Genomic DNA, 21,045 nt, shown 5'->3' on the forward strand with positions numbered 1-21,045 from the left:
GAAATGACGTCTTTTTAAAAAACTATAGTTATCTTTTTATTTTGTTTTAACTAGCATTGATGTAACATACATTATCTAATTCACTCCTCTTTAACGTTGGTGTGATATAAACGCACAACTTAAAACAAAGCCCAAAACAAATTAGAAAAAAATTATAATGCAAGAAAATCGAGGAAAATTCTCCGTCCGAAAACACCCAGAGGTCTGTTTGAGTTTTACAATGACGTCATGAGCATGACTACGTCAACCATTGACATCACTGTTGTAAATCCCTGCTGAAAACGATTGTAAATCATCATGATTGTCACAATGCACCTGGTCTATTTGTCTGTCCAGTGGACTAGCAGATCGGTATCATCCAAAATCCAAGTAAAGTAAACCAACTATGCGGACATATTGTTTTCCTTCAATTTTTAAGTGTATAGTATGTAATGTAGCAATGCGAAAGGTAATAACATTGCGAAATATAATAACTTATATTATTACAATTTATTTATGTTATTACATTTTGCGTCGGGATCAACGCTACAAACACAAACAACACCTCCAACACTTACTGCGGCATTTCCCGGGGGTTCTTGCTGTAAAAAAGAAAGCAGATCAAACGAAAAGATTAAGAACCACCAACATTACTGAATATGTTCCAGACGCTTCGTCGATGGGAAGCCTACCCAAGAAAACCCATACCGTACATTGTTTGCCTACAAGACTCGGAAGCACGGGATCTAAAGACAAACGAAATAGTTGTAATTACGAACATTCATGTACATGTATCTTCACATTGCAATCTGATGATAATGAACTTCATGCAAATAAACTTTGTAAATATCGGTATCGCAAACTCGCACAACTTTACCACACCAAAGAACTATATATGATATTAGTCAAATTTGGCCCCCAAAATCCGCTATTTTTAAAATGATTTAGGTACATTAATTTGTTGTGTTATTTTATAAAAGAGTTGACATGAAATATGTTTTTCACCTATTTATTTGATTTATATGCACCCACTGGTAGTATATGACGTCAGAAGTGACGCTATTTTTATAATTCAATCAAAATCAACCAAAAATTGACATTGTTCTGATCTTTTTCGAATGTGAAATATAGAGCAACTCTTTGAACAAGAACGAACTTTTTGTCACTTAAAAGTATTGGAAAGATACATCTTTGGTGAAAATATTTTGTTTGTTCAAGTAGTCGCTCAATGTTTCCTTAAAGAAAAACTGCCCCAAAACATGCCGTTTAATGCTAAAAATGAGAAAATGGCGGGGAAAGGTAAACTTTATGATGTCATATTTTAAAATTGTGGGCACTAAATTCAAAATTAAAATTATGAAAAAACTTCAAATGTATATGTGTACAAATATAACAAAGAATTTCAGTAAAATGACAACGTTCGTTTTAGGGGGCCATTTTAGGATCAAACCATATATAGTCCTTTCCGACTGAATGAACATAATACACCTATCTTTAAAAGGAAACACTTGAGGTCTGCCACTTAGAAAAAAAAATTGCCTGATTCGCCTCCATCATTTTCAAAATTATTGCTATGATTGCCTTTAAAAACAATACAGAACTTTTTAGGTACGACGGTTTACGGTCGACTGTTAGATACTGCGGTCAAGTGATTTGCGGAAACGTAGGGCATATTGTTTACATCGCAACAAAAATGGGATTTCGATACGTCTAACAGACGAAACGATGCGTAGCCTATAAAGAGGAAGAGCGCTGACAATCCCAGTCATTACTGGTGTTCTGTGCCAGGTTGTACATCGGATGGAAGAAACAAGACCAATTCAGACGTTATCCGTGGATGCAAGTTATCCAGTTTCTTCCGTATCCAGGATCAGAGCGTAAACCTAAATTACGGCGTCAATGACTCTTTTAATCAAAATTGCATTATTTTCAATGATTAATTATTTCTTATTAATTACTAAATATGAACAAGCAAGGGAAGATTACTCCATTATGGACAAGTAAGGAAATACCGGTGTATCTTCACTAGCTTTTACACCCCCTCCGAATGCTTTCACAATATCTTAATTTTAATAGACAGCTTAACTCTTTTCTATAGATGTGAATTACTAGTTCCTTAATAGCTTTCGTTGAAATTCCAGAGCAGAACAAAATAATAAGACTATACATGCCACACCCCCGCCACAACCCTTGGTGTCATGAAATTTTAATTAAAGATGACAGTTTAATGGGTTTTATTCTAAATTCTTTGCAAGTTTCTATTCTGTGACAGAAGACGTAAAGAAAATTTTTAAACATTATATAGGCTACAGTAGAACTATATGACCATTTTGGTTTAACGCTGCAGAAAGAATCCCTACCCTATACACAGAATGACTGTTTTAGTCCCGCCCAAGATTCAAAACTCCTACCTTGTGGGACATAATTTTTTTTTATAATATGCAGTCATTTTTTTCAGCATCAGAGATGTAAAGATTTTCAAATATTAAATCCATTATCACTACATGACTGCTAAGCGAGTCCAATCCCCTTCCCCGTGGGACAATTATGTCACATATAGAAGGTTTCCCGGTCTACATAATTAGGAATTCAGTTTTCCTATAGATTACCATTTTGGCCCCGCCCTAGAGTCATAACCCTTAATCTGGGGTACATGAAATATACAATTTTGGTAGAAGGCTTCCTGGTCTACATAAATAATTACGTTAAGGATACGTTAACCATGTATCTGACACATACCTCTGATCGGACAACTTTGGTTGAAAATATACAACGAATCGTGCATGCGCTCACGTGTTGTTTCGTAAATCCCTGAATTAGAAATAATGAACTTTATCATTCATTCATTATTGATATCTTTGAATTAGAACTAATGAACGTTATCATTATAGAAATCTTTGAATTAGAGCTAATGATCTTTTTATTATGATTAAGACTTTAACAGTCAAATTGGCAAAAATATAAGCAATATAAGCGTCGTAAAATGACGTCAAATACGCCATTTTTTGAAAATTTAGTTACAAAGGTTTCACAAAAAAGCAGTATTTGGATGTTGTGCAATTGATTGTGAATTAGTGAAAATGCGCCCCCTGCCTAAAATAGAGAGAAGTTTTGAAACGAAATTCGATTACAAGAGGTCTAAGAAATTGAACAATTAATGATCAGGTCATTTAAGCTCAATTTCATTTCACCATGGATCCGACTCGCATTAACCACGCTTCGGACAGTTTTCAATGCATGATTTTTTTAAATAATTAAATAAATTATGTACCCTTTCCTTGTGATATACTTTAAATGTATAGTAAAATAAAATAAAAAATAATTGATATAAACATTTTCCTAAGAGCACTTTTGATTCGAGTTTCATGGATACTGCCTTTTTAATCCAAAGTTCCTGTAGGTGGTGGCACGATAAAGAATTCCTCATGATAAATACTTTAAAAAGAAGCACTAGTACAAATTCCTGACTGTTGATTCAAGGATTTAAATAAAAATTTGGTAGCACGATAAAGAACTCCTCATGATAAATATTCCTTTAAAAAGAAGCACTAGTCTAAATTCCTGACTGTTGATTCAAGGATTTAAATAAAAACAATTCTAGTTAGCTGTTGAAAGAATTATTTTTTTTTCTAAATTTAATATCTCCTGTTTAGTTGTCCGATGCTTGAAAAATATTGTCTGATTCATGGTAAAGTAGTCAAACACTTCATTAATTTGCTTTATTTTCTATTTTTTTTAAACAATTTTGTCTCCAATAAGTAAGCAAGGGGAAACATATCACTTTTAAAGTAAGTTCTATTTATATCATTCTGGACTAAATTGATGAGGGATCCTAGAGAAAAATCCAAGGGTGTCCGATGTATGGTGATCTCACAAGTGAGAGTTATAGTATTTCTTACAGATGTAGGGGAGTAGATAAAACGATTTTTAAATATTGTATGCATTATCACTATGGGACCTATTTTGGCCCCGCCCTAAATTTAAAACCCTCACTACGGTAGACATGAAATATACAATTTTGGTAGAAGGCTTCCTGGTAAAATAATTATGAGTTTAATTTTTCTTACAGATATATGGGAGTAGAGAAGATTTTTAAACATTATATGCATTAACACTAACATTCCCAGGGGATATGAAATTTACAATTTTGGTAGACGTTATTATAATTTCAATTTTTCTATGAACTATGGATTAATTCAATAACGTAAATAAAAACTTTAATTATAATTTAAATATATAGAATTTTATTTATTTAAAACATGAACTATTAAAAGCAGAATTATCAATAAATATTTAACATTACTTCTAATTGCTATGACCTAGTCATTCCTATCAATAAATACCTGTAACATTCGTTACTCAAAGCTTCTCTGTTCATAAAATATCCTTCCTGACCCCTTGAAGGCTAATTCGATTCTGTGATTGAATCCGTTAACTCCTGTCCAAATTTCACTAAACTGTCCTCTATGACGAACTTTTTCCCCGTATTTCCTACTCTTTTGATTTCTGAAGTACTTGGTTCCTTTTCCACTGCTGTTTGTCGGATGTGCTGTTTGGCCTTGATTCCATTTTTGCATAAAAAATGCCAGGACAGCAGATTGACAGCCTCCTGTAAGGTATGTGGACGTTCTGTAAGGACATCTTAAGCAGTTGATTGATCATGTATTCCATTAAGCATGTGCTCAATGCTTAAGCTCTTATAATATATATTTCTGTATTTTGCATTCCAGGGTATGCCTTGATCATCTTCGCTTCGATGCGGGTAGAGTATTCCTGGAATGATTCGCCAGCTGCCTTCCTGATTTGCTGAAGTTCCCGTTTATGCGTTTCTGGAAGTGTATGGTCTCCGAATCTCCTGTTCATGGACTCTTAAGTAAAGCTATTCGGTTCGGTCTTCCACAGAAAGTTGTGTCACAAAAGATAGGGCTTCGTCCTTTCAGCAAAAGATGATCTCTTCTCTCTTCCTGTCCATGGACCAATTGTATCTGTCCGCCAACAGCTCAAATTGCAGAAAGAAGGACTTCCAGTCTCCCCTCCCAGTGAATATCGGAAGTCTAGGTTTTGGCTCCTCGCATCCACTGATAAAAGAGTTGGAATTTCCTTGTTGGTTTGCCTCTGCCCACCCATACTCATTATGAGTATTCTGACCAGAATAATTGTAGTTTGGTTGATTTCCATAATTTTGTCTGCATGTTGCTAAAGGGTTGTTAAAAGTTTGGGCATAGCCATTTCGGCCTTGATGATAGCCAATATGGCCTTGACTTGGAAACAGACCATTACGGCTTGAAGAGAAACCATTGCGGTTTTCATATGAATAGAAACCATTGCGGTCTATTTGTTGGCTATCGCAGCCTTCAACATAATTTGGGCCCTTTCGGCTTTCATAGAAATGGAAACCATTTCGGTATGTCTGATGGATAGCTATTACAGTCATTTATGCCATTTCGGCCATCATGGGAAGGGAAACCATTACGGTCTGAGAAAAAGCTATTGCAGCCATCAAATTCTGTGCCATTGCGGCCTTGATCATGAACAATATTTCTCACCTGGCTGGTGTCATTCCTGCTCTTGTCTCTGGTCAGTGCCTCTTCCAATTTCCTGATTTTATTTTTTAGGCTTGTTACATCACCTTGATTGTCCAACTCCCCATCATCCATGCGCATCATACTAGGAATCCTCCTTGGACTGTTGCTTTGAGAAATTTTATTCTCCTCCACGGGGAAAAATCTGGAGCACTATGATTCTCCACCTCTCCAACCCTATTTCATCCCTTCTCAAAACTAGGAGAACCTAACTTTCAATTCCTTACTATCATTTTGTCTAAAATTTTCTAATTATTTTTTTTTAACCGCTGCCACCGATTGTTGCGTAGATTGAACTATGGATTAATTCAATTACGTAAATAAAAACTTTAATTCTAATTTAAATAAATAGATGAATTTTATTTATTTAAAACATGAACTATTAAAGCTATACACGCTATAATTTGCGTCAATTTTGAATGACAGTGAAAACGCATGTGTTTGTCTACTTATAAAAGTTATCCTTAATCTGTAAATTACAAGGGTGAATTCCATCTCGTTACAAAGATATAGATTTTTAATTGTTTGTTTTCCTGCCAGGAAAATATACCTTTTCATGAATATTGATGAAGGAAGAGCAAACCGACCTCATTGCGCATGTCCGCGGAGAACTAGGTGGTCGTTATTGTTTGCCTAATTAAATATCCAACTTGATTTTTAATATGCTTAACAGTTGTTAATTTGAAATACATACATGTATAATGAGTAAAATACGCTTGCCATCCACGATACCCTTACTTCTGCATTAACACTTATAGGATCTATAAATAGCACATAGGGGAAAAACACAGGTCTACGTCATTTCTTTAAAGGAAGTATTCATATCTACTCACAGGCTTGTATTTTTTTCTTTTGTTTGTACTCGTATATCGGACAAATTTATGCTTTACTGAAAATATCCTTTCCTTTGTGAAACTATCACAATTATGAAGATGTTGACCCTTCACCAGTTTTGGTATGATAGGCTAAATTTAGCTGTCGATATCACGTGATAGATTGATATTCATGAGGAGGCATTACTTTCCTGGCAGGAAAATAAATATTTTTTATTGTTTAATATTTGATATATTTGTTACGTGATCGAATTGAGCATTATAATTAACAGAATAAAGGTAACTTTTATTAGTAATCAAACACATACATTTTCCCCTTTATTCAAAATTGACGCAAATTATAGCGTGTATAGCTTTAAAAGCAGAATAATCAATAAATATTTAACATTAATTCTAATTGCTATGACCTAGTCACTCCTATCAATAAATACATGTAACATTCGTTACTCAAAGCTTCTCTGTTCATAAAATATCCTTCCTGACCCCTTGAAGGCTAATTCGATTCTCTCCGTAACGGACCTCCGTACGTTTATTTATAACTGCTAAATGTATATTTTCGTAACTAGGTAACTAGGTCATTGCAATACACATGTATATATGTACAATAATAACTATTTAATCTTAATTATAGTAGTATATATGCAACAATATTATTTTCAATACACAAATATAAGTTCTTGCTGTACAAATAGTCAAGATTGACGATATTTATTAAATAATTAATATAAAATAAAGTCGAGGTCAGGTTCGGTATTACAACATAAATCATGAAATTTCCCGGTAAAAGTTAAAACAGACGTAATCAATGTTTAGTGCAGTTTCCCACCAAATACATATTACTATGGAACTCAAGGTAAACAAACATCTACAATATGTATGATTATACTGAAAGTGATCAAATAATGTCAAAAGAATGCCTATAGATTGGAAACATACAAAAACACTCAATCCGAATTTCCTCGACGATGATAGTACAGGTCAATATATGATAAACAAAAACAGAGATTTTTTAAAATTGTCAAATTTAGACCGGTTTTTTTCCTGCCCCTAAGCCCACTATTGGACAAGAGTCATGAAATTGTTAGCAGAAGATGCTCACTCCTCCACGGCACCTGAACATATAGAGAGAGAAAGTACACAGTTATCTTTTCTTGGGCGAAGAGATTGAATGTCTGCAGCAGACAGCGGTTTTAATGGGATAGAAACGCTTTCTACCGAGTTTATTAGGAGTATTTCAATGTGAACGTGTTTTTTGACAAAATTTGCAACATACTGTCGGAGGATTTTTGTAACTTTTGTCAAGTAGGTTGTTTTTTGACATTGTTTACAAATCGTGTCCTACTTTCGATTCTTCCCTTGTGTATTATTTATATATATGTCATAGAGTGCCTGCAGTAACCTCTAAAGGAGATACTCCACACCCAACCTTAACCAACATCCACGTATGAAATAACGGTGTGTATAAGCTAGTTGAGGGTCTGATTGTACACAAAGCTGCAGAAATGCACTCCCAACATTATTCCTACATAACTCGATCATGACAAAACTATTCCAACCTTCGCTGATATTGGAAAAGAGCCAGACGACTTGAGGGATGCCTTTATGTTCCCAATATTCAAAAAAAGATTAGAAATGACAGAAAGGCTAAGCTTCAAACTTCTTAACCTCCAGATTTGTATTTATTATTAAATTATTATAACATATAGTGCACACCTGTGGCGGATCCAGGAATTTGAAAACGGGGGGGGGGGGGCGAAGCCCTGGTGGGGGTCCAGGGGGCGAAGCCCCCGGAAGCTCCTGAAATCTAGATATTTTTAAAGGCAAAATCATGTTGTCTGGAGGGCCAATTTTTACTTATTTTCCTGTCATTTTAGTCACTAGAAATGTTACCAAAATGTTATGATACATTTAATTTTGAAGTAACAAAAGCTGCAGAAACTTTCAATTGAGCTCTTACAAATAAGAAGTATTTATTTCATTGTATCTGGGATAAGACTTTTAACTAAATTTTGTTCATTTTGTAGGCTTTTGCAATTTTACTCAATAATATTGTTATTTGTCATAATTGTCCAGGAGAAAATTTGCACCAATGAGTTTGTCGGTCGTAAATAATTAAAATAAATAAAAACAAGAAATACTTCAAAATATCGTACACAATTATAGCTCTTTTATTTAAATGGATTGTTAGACACCATTCTTCTTGGGTTTTTATTAATGAAGATGTCGACAATTTTCTTGTAGTCTAGGGGAATATCTCTGTGAATTTGGAGAAGAGTAAGGGCGTTTAACCGGTCCTGTCCCATAGTACTTCTCTGGGACAATTTAATAAGTTTTATTGCTGAGTTTCCTCGTTCAACAGTAGCACTCGACACAGGAATAAGTAATAGAAAAGTAATTATTCTGTGAATATTTTGTACTACATAAACCGAGTCTTACACAAGAAGTCCACTCGTACAGAAGTTGAGCCGTTCCTATTTTTTTTTTAATTACTAAACTATATCGAATGAAATAACACTTCTACATGAATATGCCTACAAATTATAAATCTTTGTAATATTAAAGTAAAGCATGACTTTATATGATCAGAAAAAAATCATCCACAAAAAAAAAAAATCAAATGGGGGGGGGGGGGGCGCGCGCCCGGCGCGCCGGCGCTGGATCCGCCACTGCACACACTGCACAGCCAAATTATGAATAATTATGTCAGAAACCACATACTAGCAGAATAACAACACGGTTTCAGATCAAGACGATCACGTGAGTCGCAGATACTGATAACAGTTAACGAAGTGGCGAAGAAAAAAATCTTAATTCAATTTACATCAAGCAAAAACAGATCATACCATCAATTATTTGCTTACATGTGACAATCAAAAATGGAATGTGCATTAAAAATATCATGTATTATATTTTTTTCCAGATTCTACAGAGCAGGTTCCAAACAACGTTACAGCGGTGACAGGAACGATATAATAAGTATGCAACCATTAATAGGAAATTTAGAGAAGAGGCTCGCCCTATTGTGTATTTAAATGTGACTTGGTTGAACAAAATATGTAACGAGGGGAGATTTGGCTTTGAGTCTCATCGTGGAGGTACCGGTCATTGGCGTTTTGTCTAATCTGGGAATGGCTCTCGTCTTATTATGGATACAGGTTCATGATCCCAGGATCTGCTTTCATTTTTTATTCGAAAACTTGCATCCAGGATAATCATAACGAAATGGAACTCAGAAAACTTCACGAAGTGGTTCACTGAGCAGTTACTTCCTAACTTTACCGGCAAATTCAGTCATAGTGATGGATATCCTTACTATCACAGTCATCTGGATCTTGAATCTAAGTGTCCGACTTTGTCGGCACCAAAGGCAGAGATCCAGTCTTGGCTTGATAGAAAGGATATCCATAATATCCATAATAATTATTGTGGATACAGGTTCATGATTCCAGGATCTGCTTTCATTTTTGATTCGAAAACAGCATCCAGGATTATCATGACGAAATGGAACTCAGAAAACTTCACAAAGTGGTTCACTGAGTAGTTACTGTCTAACTTTACCGGCAAATTCAGTCATAGTGATGGATATCCTTACTATCACAGTCATCTGGATCTTGAGTCTAAGTGTCCGACTTCGTCGCCACCAAAGGCAGAGATCCAGTCTTGGCTTGATAGAAAGGATATCCATAACGCTCCGGAGAGGATTAAGACTGAATTGATCACATTGGAGAAGCAACATAAACATCTGACCTTGTACTGTGAGCAGTAAATTTGGCGTCAGTTCTCATTCCTAGAGATTGCGGCGAAGAAAGCCTAAGGTTTTGCATGATTTGGCTCGGATATTGTACATGTGTTCCGTCAAGTTAAGCTTGATGTTTAAAGTATCACCTAGGTACTTTTCACTGCTAACTGACTCTAGGGAGTGTCCATGAAGAAGGTATTTGTTGTATACGAGTCGTTGTTTCTTAAAGACATAGAAGACTGTACATTTCGGGGGGATTCCATTTGCCAACTTCGTTCCCTTTTCTCTAGAGACACGACATTTATTTGGAGTTGCTCAGCATCTTCTATGGAGTTGATTTTTCGATGAAAAAATCCGCAGTGATACATCTGATATTATAGAATTGATGCAAAATTTCGAGCAATTTAATCATGCTTAACAATATAATGCAAGCAATTTACTATAACAAGTCCGTCAACAAGGGAGAGCACCAATTGCGATTATGACGTAGTATCTTCCGAAACAACAAGTGAATAGAACCCCGACAAAATAAATGCATTGTCAGAGAAACAACGACACTTACAGTTCTGGAATCAACAGCTAAATTTCAGAAGGATAGCGTTTTGGAATGACCGAAAATCAGAGAGTAAGGAGAGAAAGGTTAGTATTGGAAGAGTTCAAAGCGAAAACAGATTTACTTCAAATGCGGGCAAAATACAATGAGGATAAATACCAGTTCATTGGGAACAAAGTCAATACGTTCTTGATAAATAAGATGTCAGTTTCAACGTCGAACATACTGACACGCATGTGGAAAGATGAATGTTTTATGAAGAACAGAGATCAATACAAAGATTGAAGAAATCAGAAACATGGTTACTCAAGTATGACACAGTTCAAACATGTACACGAAGGCAAAAACCCTTTCATGAAAGCAGGAGATGCCATATTAAAGAATAAAAGCAACCCAGAATCAAGAAATTACCAGGCTACGACAGATTTCATTCCAAACTATAGCAGCAACCCAAGCACAAACAGAAATGCAATTTCTTCATCTGCAGACCACTTTGTCCTTGCTTTTTACTCGCTTATGTCAACCCCTTAATTTGCACAAATTTTCCTCTCTGTATTTTGTTAAGCCATATCGATACATACGGAAGGCGCAAAGCAGACGATATTTCAGTTTCAGTTTGTGTTATATTTTGAGAAAGTACCTCTTATTAGTCCCCTACCGGTTTCACCGGAGGGGACTATAGCTTTCCTCTGCGTCCGTCAGTCCGTCCGTCTGTCTGTCTGTAGTTTAAATTTCTTTGTTCTTTTATCTATGATTAAAGCATAACATCTCGTTTATAATAGTATGCTTCAAAGCTTTCATAGAATAATACAAACCGGTAGGGGACGTGCATTGCTTATGCAATTATCTCAGAATGCTTTTTGAATGAACATTTCTAAGGGAAAATATATTATAATATAATAACGTGTTTTATCAGAAACATTGTACTTGCTTACCGTTATACGACGTCGGGCTTCGAGGTTCTTGCTCTGGAGTAAACAAGAATCAAAATCATTTTTCTCGAATCTATGGGCACCGGCGAAAAATAATCGGTGGTCATTCACCAAGTCCTCCGTCTGATATGATGGAGGGAAGGATTCACCTTATGAAAGGTGTTCGATGGAGTGTTGACTGTGTTGTTCGTAGCAGCAGTTGATTCAGAGGTTGTCATAGACACAGGAACATGAGACTGGTTGAAACTCTTTGGCCTGGTTAAATAGGACAGGGAGAAGAGGCTCCACAACTGGCTTAAGAGATAGGAAAGTATCACTTTGATGAACCAAATCGCAGAAATCGAATTCTGGCATAGAGAACTGGCCAACGGCCAAGATGATCAGTGTGAACTGTCTCACTCAGTGAGGGAGAATGTTCCAGAAGATACAGAGGAGGTACATGTAACATTCACATTAGATGAGACCGTCTCAGAAATAGTTTTAGGAAGTTCGGTAATCCTGAAGGAACACGCATTACTGCTGTCACTGAAACTCCCAGATATGAGACAAAAGTTGCAGCAGGGAGACTACAAAAAGTCGGAAAAATCAAGACCCTAAGCTGACTGAATGATAGCAAGGAAATGAAAGTGCTCATAACCAACACTCCTTTCAGAAGTAGTAGGGTTAACTCCATATAAATCGACCTCCACATGACTTCCGAGTGACACACAGAGGGATCAAAATCTCAGTGGGATGATTGGCGTAGATGGGCCTCCAGGAGTCTTTCCAAAAGGGGATGAATATGAATCTGTAGACGTCTGGTGGTAATGGAGCCGCCTAGACACCTCCTTGGTCGATTCTCCTTGTTTTATAATTTAAAAAAAACTCGAGCTGATAAGGCCTAGAATTTTGGAAGGAGTTTCCATTTTCCAAACATTCCACGTTAATATGTTAATAGTTTGCCTTCGTGTCGTCTTGTTATGTGCAGTTCCATTAAATATTTTCTAGTTGCGAGAAGAGTGTATTTGCAAATATTGCATTGTAACAAGTCTCCATGCGCCGCTTGAAAATTGGTGCTGTTCGATGCGCCGCGATTCATTCCTATTGATTCGATGCGCCAATCCGGATTTCAAGATTTTGTTTCGGTTCAAAATTTATCTAACGTGTATATACAAAAATGGTCGTCAGTTTAGACACTCAGAAGTGTGCATGGGGACACAGTTAATGGAAAAGGAGATAAACCAACAACTGGTTGACCTAGTGTACATCACAATTTAAATATACAACTGGTTCTATCAGCTCGATGTCTGCTAATTTCTATTCAATTCAATTTTACGACAAAAAAAGACCAAATGTGGCGCAAGTCATACAGGTGTCATAATGGAATTTGGGGGGGGGGGGTGAAATATATATAATTAACATTGATCTGTAAAGGCAAGGTAACTGCATAACACAAAAGGGACATCCTTTGAAAATTTAAGGCTGTTTGACATTCATCGGGCATTTAAATTTGTTGTCTTTTCTTAGTAATGCTGTTAATGGTCCTTTAAATTTTCGATAGTAGTTCCAGGAAAAGATCTGACATATTTGGTACATTTTGGTGTTGGGAATGACTTCACAGCATCTGTATTAGAGACATCCACTTGGACTTCATCATTGGTAGTAACATGACCAAGATACTACACTTGACGTTGAGCAAAAGAGCATTTTGTTGGTTTCAATGTAAGACCTGCTGAACTAAGGCGAGAAAAGATTTTATCCAAATGCTGAATGTGTTGTTCAAAGGAGCTAGAGAAGACAAGAATGTCTTCTACATAGACAAGACAGGTTTTCCAGTTAAGACCCCTAAGTAATTCGGTCATAAGTGCCTGAAAGCTAGCAGGGGCATTGACAAGGCAAAAGGGCAAACGTTTCCACTGATACACTCCAGTAGGGGTAACAATGCTGATTTGTGGGCAATTTCAGGATCCATGGGTATTTGCCAAAAACCAGAAGCTAAGTCTAGAGTAGAAAATAGCTGTGCTTTAGAAATGCCAATTGTGTCAAAAACATCTTCCAAACGAGGTAAGGAAATGTGTATTGTTTTGTGACAGAGTTTAGGTATCACAACGGTAATTATACCCCCGCAAACAAAGTTTGGAAGGGGTATATAGGAATCACCTTGTCCGTCTGTCTGTCTGTGCAATTGTGTCCGATCCATATCTTTCTTATGGAGAAACATTGGAAGTTCTTACTTCACACAAAGATTGTTTATGACCTAAGGGTGTGTCATGACCTTGACCCAAGGTCATTCGGTCAAGGTCACTGGCAGAAAAAATGCAAAATTCGTGTCCGGTCCATATCTTTCTTATGGAGAAACATTGGAAGTTCTTACTTCACACAAAGATTGCTTATGACCTTAGGGTGTGTCATGACCTTGACTCAAGGTCATTCGGGCAAGGTCAAGGTCACTGGCAGAAAATATGCAAAATTCTTGTCCGGTCCATATCTTTCTTATGGAGAAACATTGGAAGTTCTAACTTCACACAAAGATTGCTTATGATCAAAGGGTGTGTCATGACCTTGACCCAAGGTAAATTCAAGGTCATTGTTTCAAAAATGCTAAATTCTGTCTGTGTCATGTCTTGTATTAATGGAAATATTAGAAGCAAAAATTTGACAAAAAGCTTGCTCTTCTCAGGCCACAGAAAATTATGTTTAGATTTTCATCCCCGTCTCTCTGAAAATGGCCTACCCGATCAAATTTTTTTTGGGGGGGGCGGGGGGGAATGTGTGAAAAAAAATATTTCGGAAAAAATCGGGCTAAGTATACCAATAATTCAAAATGTTTAAATGTTAAATGGCTCCTTGACATGTGAATTTCGTTTGATTCGAGTCATGGTTGTTAACGGAAGGATGCAAATGTCCTCATGCATTAACAGTAACTTAAAGGAATTAAAGGATAGAAATTGGTTTGTTTACTCCTATTAGCATTAACAGTTTTAAGAAATAGAGCAGTTATTAATAGAAAATGGACAGTGAAATAGATTCATCCAATATTTTCTATAATAAAAAAATACACGCGTTATGATTTATTTCTTAGCGGGGGTATCAATTGTGAGCTTGCTCACAGTACATCTAGTTGTTTTCACTAAAAAGCACTATAGAGGAGAAAAAATTCTTAAAAATCAGTTTGTATTTTTCATGACAAAATATTCGGAGGTAATGTTATTTGTTATCTATCTCAACAGCTAACACCATATATAGGGCAAGCGATACGGCATTTTCTCAAAATATCTAGCTCCAAACAGGTCTACCCTTAAAACCACGCGTTTTCCATTTGTATGTAAACAGACTGCACACTCCCCAGGAAGATGCTGCATGTGCCCTGAAAGAAGTAGTCCCTGTGAAAAAAGACCATCACCTAACAAAATACATGAAATATCCTTCTCAGTGGTACAAAAAAATTTAAAACTGAGTAAAGGAAAATGTAAAAATGCAGTCAAGGAAAAAAATAATTCTGAAGTATATATGGAACTACAATTGACTAAGTTCTAAGTTCATTTTGATTGGTCGATTACCGGTGTGATACCTTTAGCTTTCTATAATCTACCGCAAAACGTAGTTGGCCATTTTTCTTTTTAACCATGACAACGGGACTTTGCCACATAGATGTTGACTCTTCAATGATATTGGATTTTAACATCTCCTCTAGTTGTATATTCATCACAGCATTTACTTCTGGGGACTGTCGATACAATTGCTGTCGGACAGGAAACGCATCACCAGTTTCTATGCGATGGGATTGAACAGCACAGTTGCCTAATTCTGTTTGAAAACAGATCTATGTTTGTTGAGAAAAGCTAGAAGGACCTGTTTTTGTGAGATAAAGATCAGAGTCAGAAAGATCAAAATCTATTGGCCAACCATAAGGTGGTTGGAGGTCAGAGTGTGTATTGGATGGTTTTAGGTTGTCTAGAGATAGTACGGTATTAGGATTAACAACTGTGGCAGATGTAATGCATGTAATTGCCGACAAAGTAATTGGGTCAGTTGTAGGATTGATGACTTGCATATAATGAATCTCGTTGTTTAGGGTATCAACTAAGCATGTACATCTAGTTGTTTTCACTAAAAAGCACTATAGAGGAGAAAAAATTCTTAAAAATCAGTTTGTATTTTTCATGACAAAATATTCGGAGGTAATGTTATTTGTTATCTATCTCATCAGCTAACACCATATATAGGGCAAGCGATACGGCATTTTCTCAAAATATCTAGCTCCAAACAGGTCTACCCTTAAAACCACGCGTTTTCCATTTGTATGTAAACAGACTGCACACTCCCCAGGAAGATGCTGCATGTGCCCTGAAAGAAGTAGTCCCTGTGAAAAAAGACCATCACCTAACAAAATACATGAAATATCCTTCTCAGTGGTACAAAAAAATTTAAAACTGAGTAAAGGAAAATGTAAAAATGCAGTCAAGGAAAAAAATAATTCTGAAGTATATATGGAACTACAATTGACTAAGTTCTAAGTTCATTTTGATTGGTCGATTACCGGTGTGATACCTTTAGCTTTCTATAATCTACCGCAAAACGTAGTTGGCCATTTTTCTTTTTAACCATGACAACGGGACTTTGCCACATAGATGTTGACTCTTCAATGATATTGGATTTTAACATCTCCTCTAGTTGTATATTCATCACAGCATTTACTTCTGGGGACTGTCGATACAATTGCTGTCGGACAGGAAACGCATCACCAGTTTCTATGCGATGGGATTGAACAGCACAGTTGCCTAATTCTGTTTGAAAACAGATCTATGTTTGTTGAGAAAAGCTAGAAGGACCTGTTTTTGTGAGATAAAGATCAGAGTCAGAAAGATCAAAATCTATTGGCCAACCATAAGGTGGTTGGAGGTCAGAGTGTGTATTGGATGGTTTTAGGTTGTCTAGAGATAGTACGGTATTAGGATTAACAACTGTGGCAGATGTAATGCATGTAATTGCCGACAAAGTAATTGGGTCAGTTGTAGGATTGATGACTTGCATATAATGAATCTCGTTGTTTAGGGTATCAACTAAGCATTTGGCTCCTGCACGGCCTAACTTAGAAAGTTGTGAGAGTTCCAACAGAACATGAGCACTTCTTAATGAACTTGAGATAAATACCTCAATTGCCATTACACACCCAGGATTGACAGTGACTGTTTGACAAACTCTAGCAAGACCTGAATTAATGTCAACTGCAAGGACATGGTTAGAAATAGGGTCCGTAAGAGAGAGAGAGTATGTGTGTTCTGTGCAGTGCTAAGAACAGCATCATTTGCTCTTAAAAGATCTAAGTTTCAAAAAAAGAGGTTGATGGATTTTGTCAAAAACCTGAAAATCATGTGTAAAAACAAAACCATCAAAACAAATGGGCAAGGATAGAACACCAAGACTGCGATGGACTTTACCTTCAACAGCGACCGCATCAGTTGCATTAGTTGATTGAATTGAACTCTTGTCTATCCCTAGCCTAGTCACAAGAGAGGATGTAATACATAAGAAAGATGCACCTGTATCAACCAATGCACGCATGGGAGTATCATAGATATCAACACTAACAGTGTTTCTCATGATAGGCATAATCAATTAACCGAACTGTGCGATTTGGCTGTAATACTGAGCTTGGGTTGAAGCGATGGGTAGGTTTTAATGAGGAGCGGGGGGCTTGGTTAGAGGGACTGATCTGACGGCAAGTGTTAGTCGATCTAAGCGTACTATGCATACACTGAGGTTTTAGTGAGGATGCTGTAAGTTAGGTACCAATTCCAGGAAAGGATAGGCGTTTTACCTAGCATTATGAATTGTGGTGTGACATTAAGGAGTGGTTGTGGGATTGTGTGTTAGGCATGTGTGGAATTTGTCCTTGTAGGCTGGTAGGAGGTTCATCGCAGTTTTGGTGTTATCCAACCACCACATGCACACTGAAGCAAAATGACGCCATCTGAAACATCTTTAGCATTTACATTAAAATCAGGACAAGTAGAGCTATGTTAACAAAACTTACCACATCCCTCGCAGACTCGGTTTGCTCAATGATACTGTCTCACTCGGGGGATGTGTCCATTGTTGGTTGCTAAGGGCCACTGCTATGCTGAGGGCTGGACCTGGGGTTACACTGGGGGCTGCTGTTAGTAAGAGGAAGGTTGAAGGGCGAAATTTGTTTGGCACACTGGCATACTGTATCCGGATTGTGGGGTTGTGTTCAATGGTTCTGGCTGACCGTTCTTTGATTGGCAAATTACTCTGTGTTAAAGCACTCATTTCAGCTTTCAAGGAGTCCTTCAGCTGAGCAGCTAATGCTATCAGAGTTAAATTGTTCATATCTTCTGTGGTGTTGCATTTTAGTAATGCTTTAGCTAGGAACACTGCATGGTGTAGTTCCTGAAAAATTTTAGGCTCTTTAGATATCACTTTCGCCTTCTCCTGGTTTTCCAGTCCTTGGATGGCGAATTGGATTTTGTATATTTTGGGAAAATCATTGCCAAGGGCGGTTTTTTCTGCCCTATACAAGTAAACATCAGTAGTTTCCCCTGCTTCTTGTCTAATGGACAAGAGGGTAAAGTTTGTTTCCTGAGGGGCGAATCTTTTTTCAGGCACTCTTTAAACTCAGTTAACTCTTTAAACTCAGTTAAGTTGTTTCTCAGTCGTGGTGACAAGGTCTGTAGCCAGGTTTGAGCTTGGCCTTCTAAACTGCATCCAATCGTTAAAAGTGCAGCAGCATCTGCCACGTTATGAATATCTGTCAACTGTTTAAGTGGGACAATCAGAAGTGGACATTTTCACTACCACTAAACTTCTTTAAATTTGTTCCAGTGGCCATATTCACAATAATTCTTTCACTGTTTTCTATGTGATTTTCGGTAAAGTTTTCTGTATTTTGTTCGTGGGATGGGTTGTTTTCATTTGAAGATGCAGATCTTTCAGTATTTTGTTCGTCGGGTGTGTTGTTTTTATTTGAGGTTGCAGAGTTTACTGTATTTTGTTCCTCGTATGTGTTGTTTTCACTTGCTAGTATATTATGTTCTTCGCTTGGTATTTGGCTTTCAGTGAATAGAAGGTTGACTTGAGCTGGATTGCTGTGAGTCGGAAGATTCATCTTTTTGTTGGCTATCTCTCAATTAGTACAGTACCCGCAACGTTATTTTTTACAATCCTATCCTATCGTATCGTGTATCAATCCTATTGTATCGTTCGTGTATACGGTTCTATCGTGCGTTAATCCTATCTTATCATGCATTAATCCTATCAGGTTTATTGTTCAATTTTCACAGCTTTTCCGTTTACCCTATCGTGTTAATCGTTTCGTGCCTTTTCATAAGCAAGTAAATTTATTTCAAAGCAAGTCGTTCAGTGCGGCGTATACGAAAATTTATCTAACAAGAATTGTAAAATCCTATCCAGCATTCTAATACTAATTTCCTAAGTATTTAGATCAAAATTTAGATAAAAAAAATTAACCAATATTACATGTAAATCGTATCTGTAAGCATTGGAATTGAAAAATTAATGTAATTAATCTGTCGAAGTTCTTAGGCACCCCTGCGAATGTTATGGTCATTTAAATTTTAGACCACGTGGTTTTATTTGACCCTTTCAGTTTCGCAGTAAAAATCGTGCCTCGTGTTTATGGTCTATTTCATAGAATCTAGGTATTTGTAATCAAATATACATGTAAAATCTAGAGGTTTATGAATTTTAAACTTTATCTTCATCAATTGGTGGATAAAATGTGTTCTAGAAATAAATGTGACAATACAAAAAATAGTTTTTGTCTGCTGTTGCAACAATTAACATGCTATAACAGAGATCCCCTATAGGATTAATTTTCGATCCGCGCCTGACCGAGTAATAGCATCAATAGTGAAACATTTTATGCAGAATGTTCCTTGAAAATGGCTCAATATACATAGGTTTTTATGCAAAACAGACACCCATTATTTTTCTAAAAACATCGTATTGCAGACCACAAGCATCAAACATTGCTATGATTTTATTAAGCAACCCAATGTTTATATTTTCAACCACTCTACACGTGGTTGAACACGAACGATAACTCTGTTCTGAATATCATCGTTTTATATAAATGATCGCTAGGTGGTGAAATAAGACATACATCTTTAAAGATTTTCATGTTTTAACATAAATCAAAGAAGGATATGATATGAAAAACGACCAGTACTTACGTATTTTGAGAATATTATCCGAACACTGATACTTCCGCTCGAAATTTCACAGGAACTGAACAAATCTCGGTGAGGTCTCGTGAACTTTCATTTGAGCACCTCTGGATTTATTACATAATTAGCAACGATAAAAAAAACATTCCGAACACATTCGCAGGGGTGTTAGGAACAATATTACATATTACCTGTATATCGAATATATTAAATCGTACGCGGAGTGTATACTTGCGTAAACATTTAACTTTTATGGAATATAATCGAAAGGTAAATTGAAAGGTAAGTTCTGATTGGTCAATAATGAAATAAATTCTTTAATTTCTTATCGATAATTGTCAATCTTCTTCATTATTCTCGCATTTCATTGTTGAAAGGCCAAACTACCCAGTATCTATATGCATAACTCCTTTCAAACATTTGATACATACTCACCATAAATTATTATCAGTTTCGCCACCTTATTGACGAGCAGATTTATTTTATTATTAACCAATCAGAACTTATCTTTCGATTCACTGCGATTAAACCGGATGTAATCAGTCTAGCGAAATTCTTAGGCACTTAGATGTATAAAAACACCTTTTTCTTCGACGTAACAGCATTGGAGCGGAACGAATGTATACATATGTCGTAAGTAAAGTATACTTGTACGATTTATCGCGAAATTTCGTTTGAGGAACGCCCAGACTTCGTCAAACCCGATTTCGCCCCAAAAAGAGTGTCCTACCCTTACTTTTTTATACATGCACATGCAATACATTTACAATAACTTCCAGGGCCCTTGTGTTAGGTAATGAAAACAGTGTTAACGATACACAAAAGAAGGTGTTGCAGTTCCTATGATAATTTTCCCTAAAGGAGTTGCACATAAAATAGAAAAATCAAAGTAACAGAATTCGATGTAAATCTTTTTTTATGCAACCTTCTACATAAAGCAGTGTAGAATTTTATTTGGAAAGTTTGTACTAACTTATTTAAGACCATGAAATAAATACACAGACAAATGTGGCAGAAGTCACGCTATATAAAAGGGGGATCCTCATCAATATGAAAAAAATGCCTCCTTGAAACAAAATTAATTTAATCTTAACGTTTAGAGTAAGACAATTTCTTGAAAACTGATATTTCCGATTTTTGTTTCAAAGAGGCATATTTTTCATAAATCTTACTTTTGGAAAAGAAATCATTAATACCTTTGAAATCTAAAATCGATGTATAAATTTTCCCTCCTTAAT

This window comes from Magallana gigas, chromosome 3 (genome assembly GCF_963853765.1).
Source record: "Magallana gigas chromosome 3, xbMagGiga1.1, whole genome shotgun sequence".
Classification (NCBI taxonomy): Eukaryota; Metazoa; Mollusca; class Bivalvia; order Ostreida; family Ostreidae; genus Magallana; species Magallana gigas.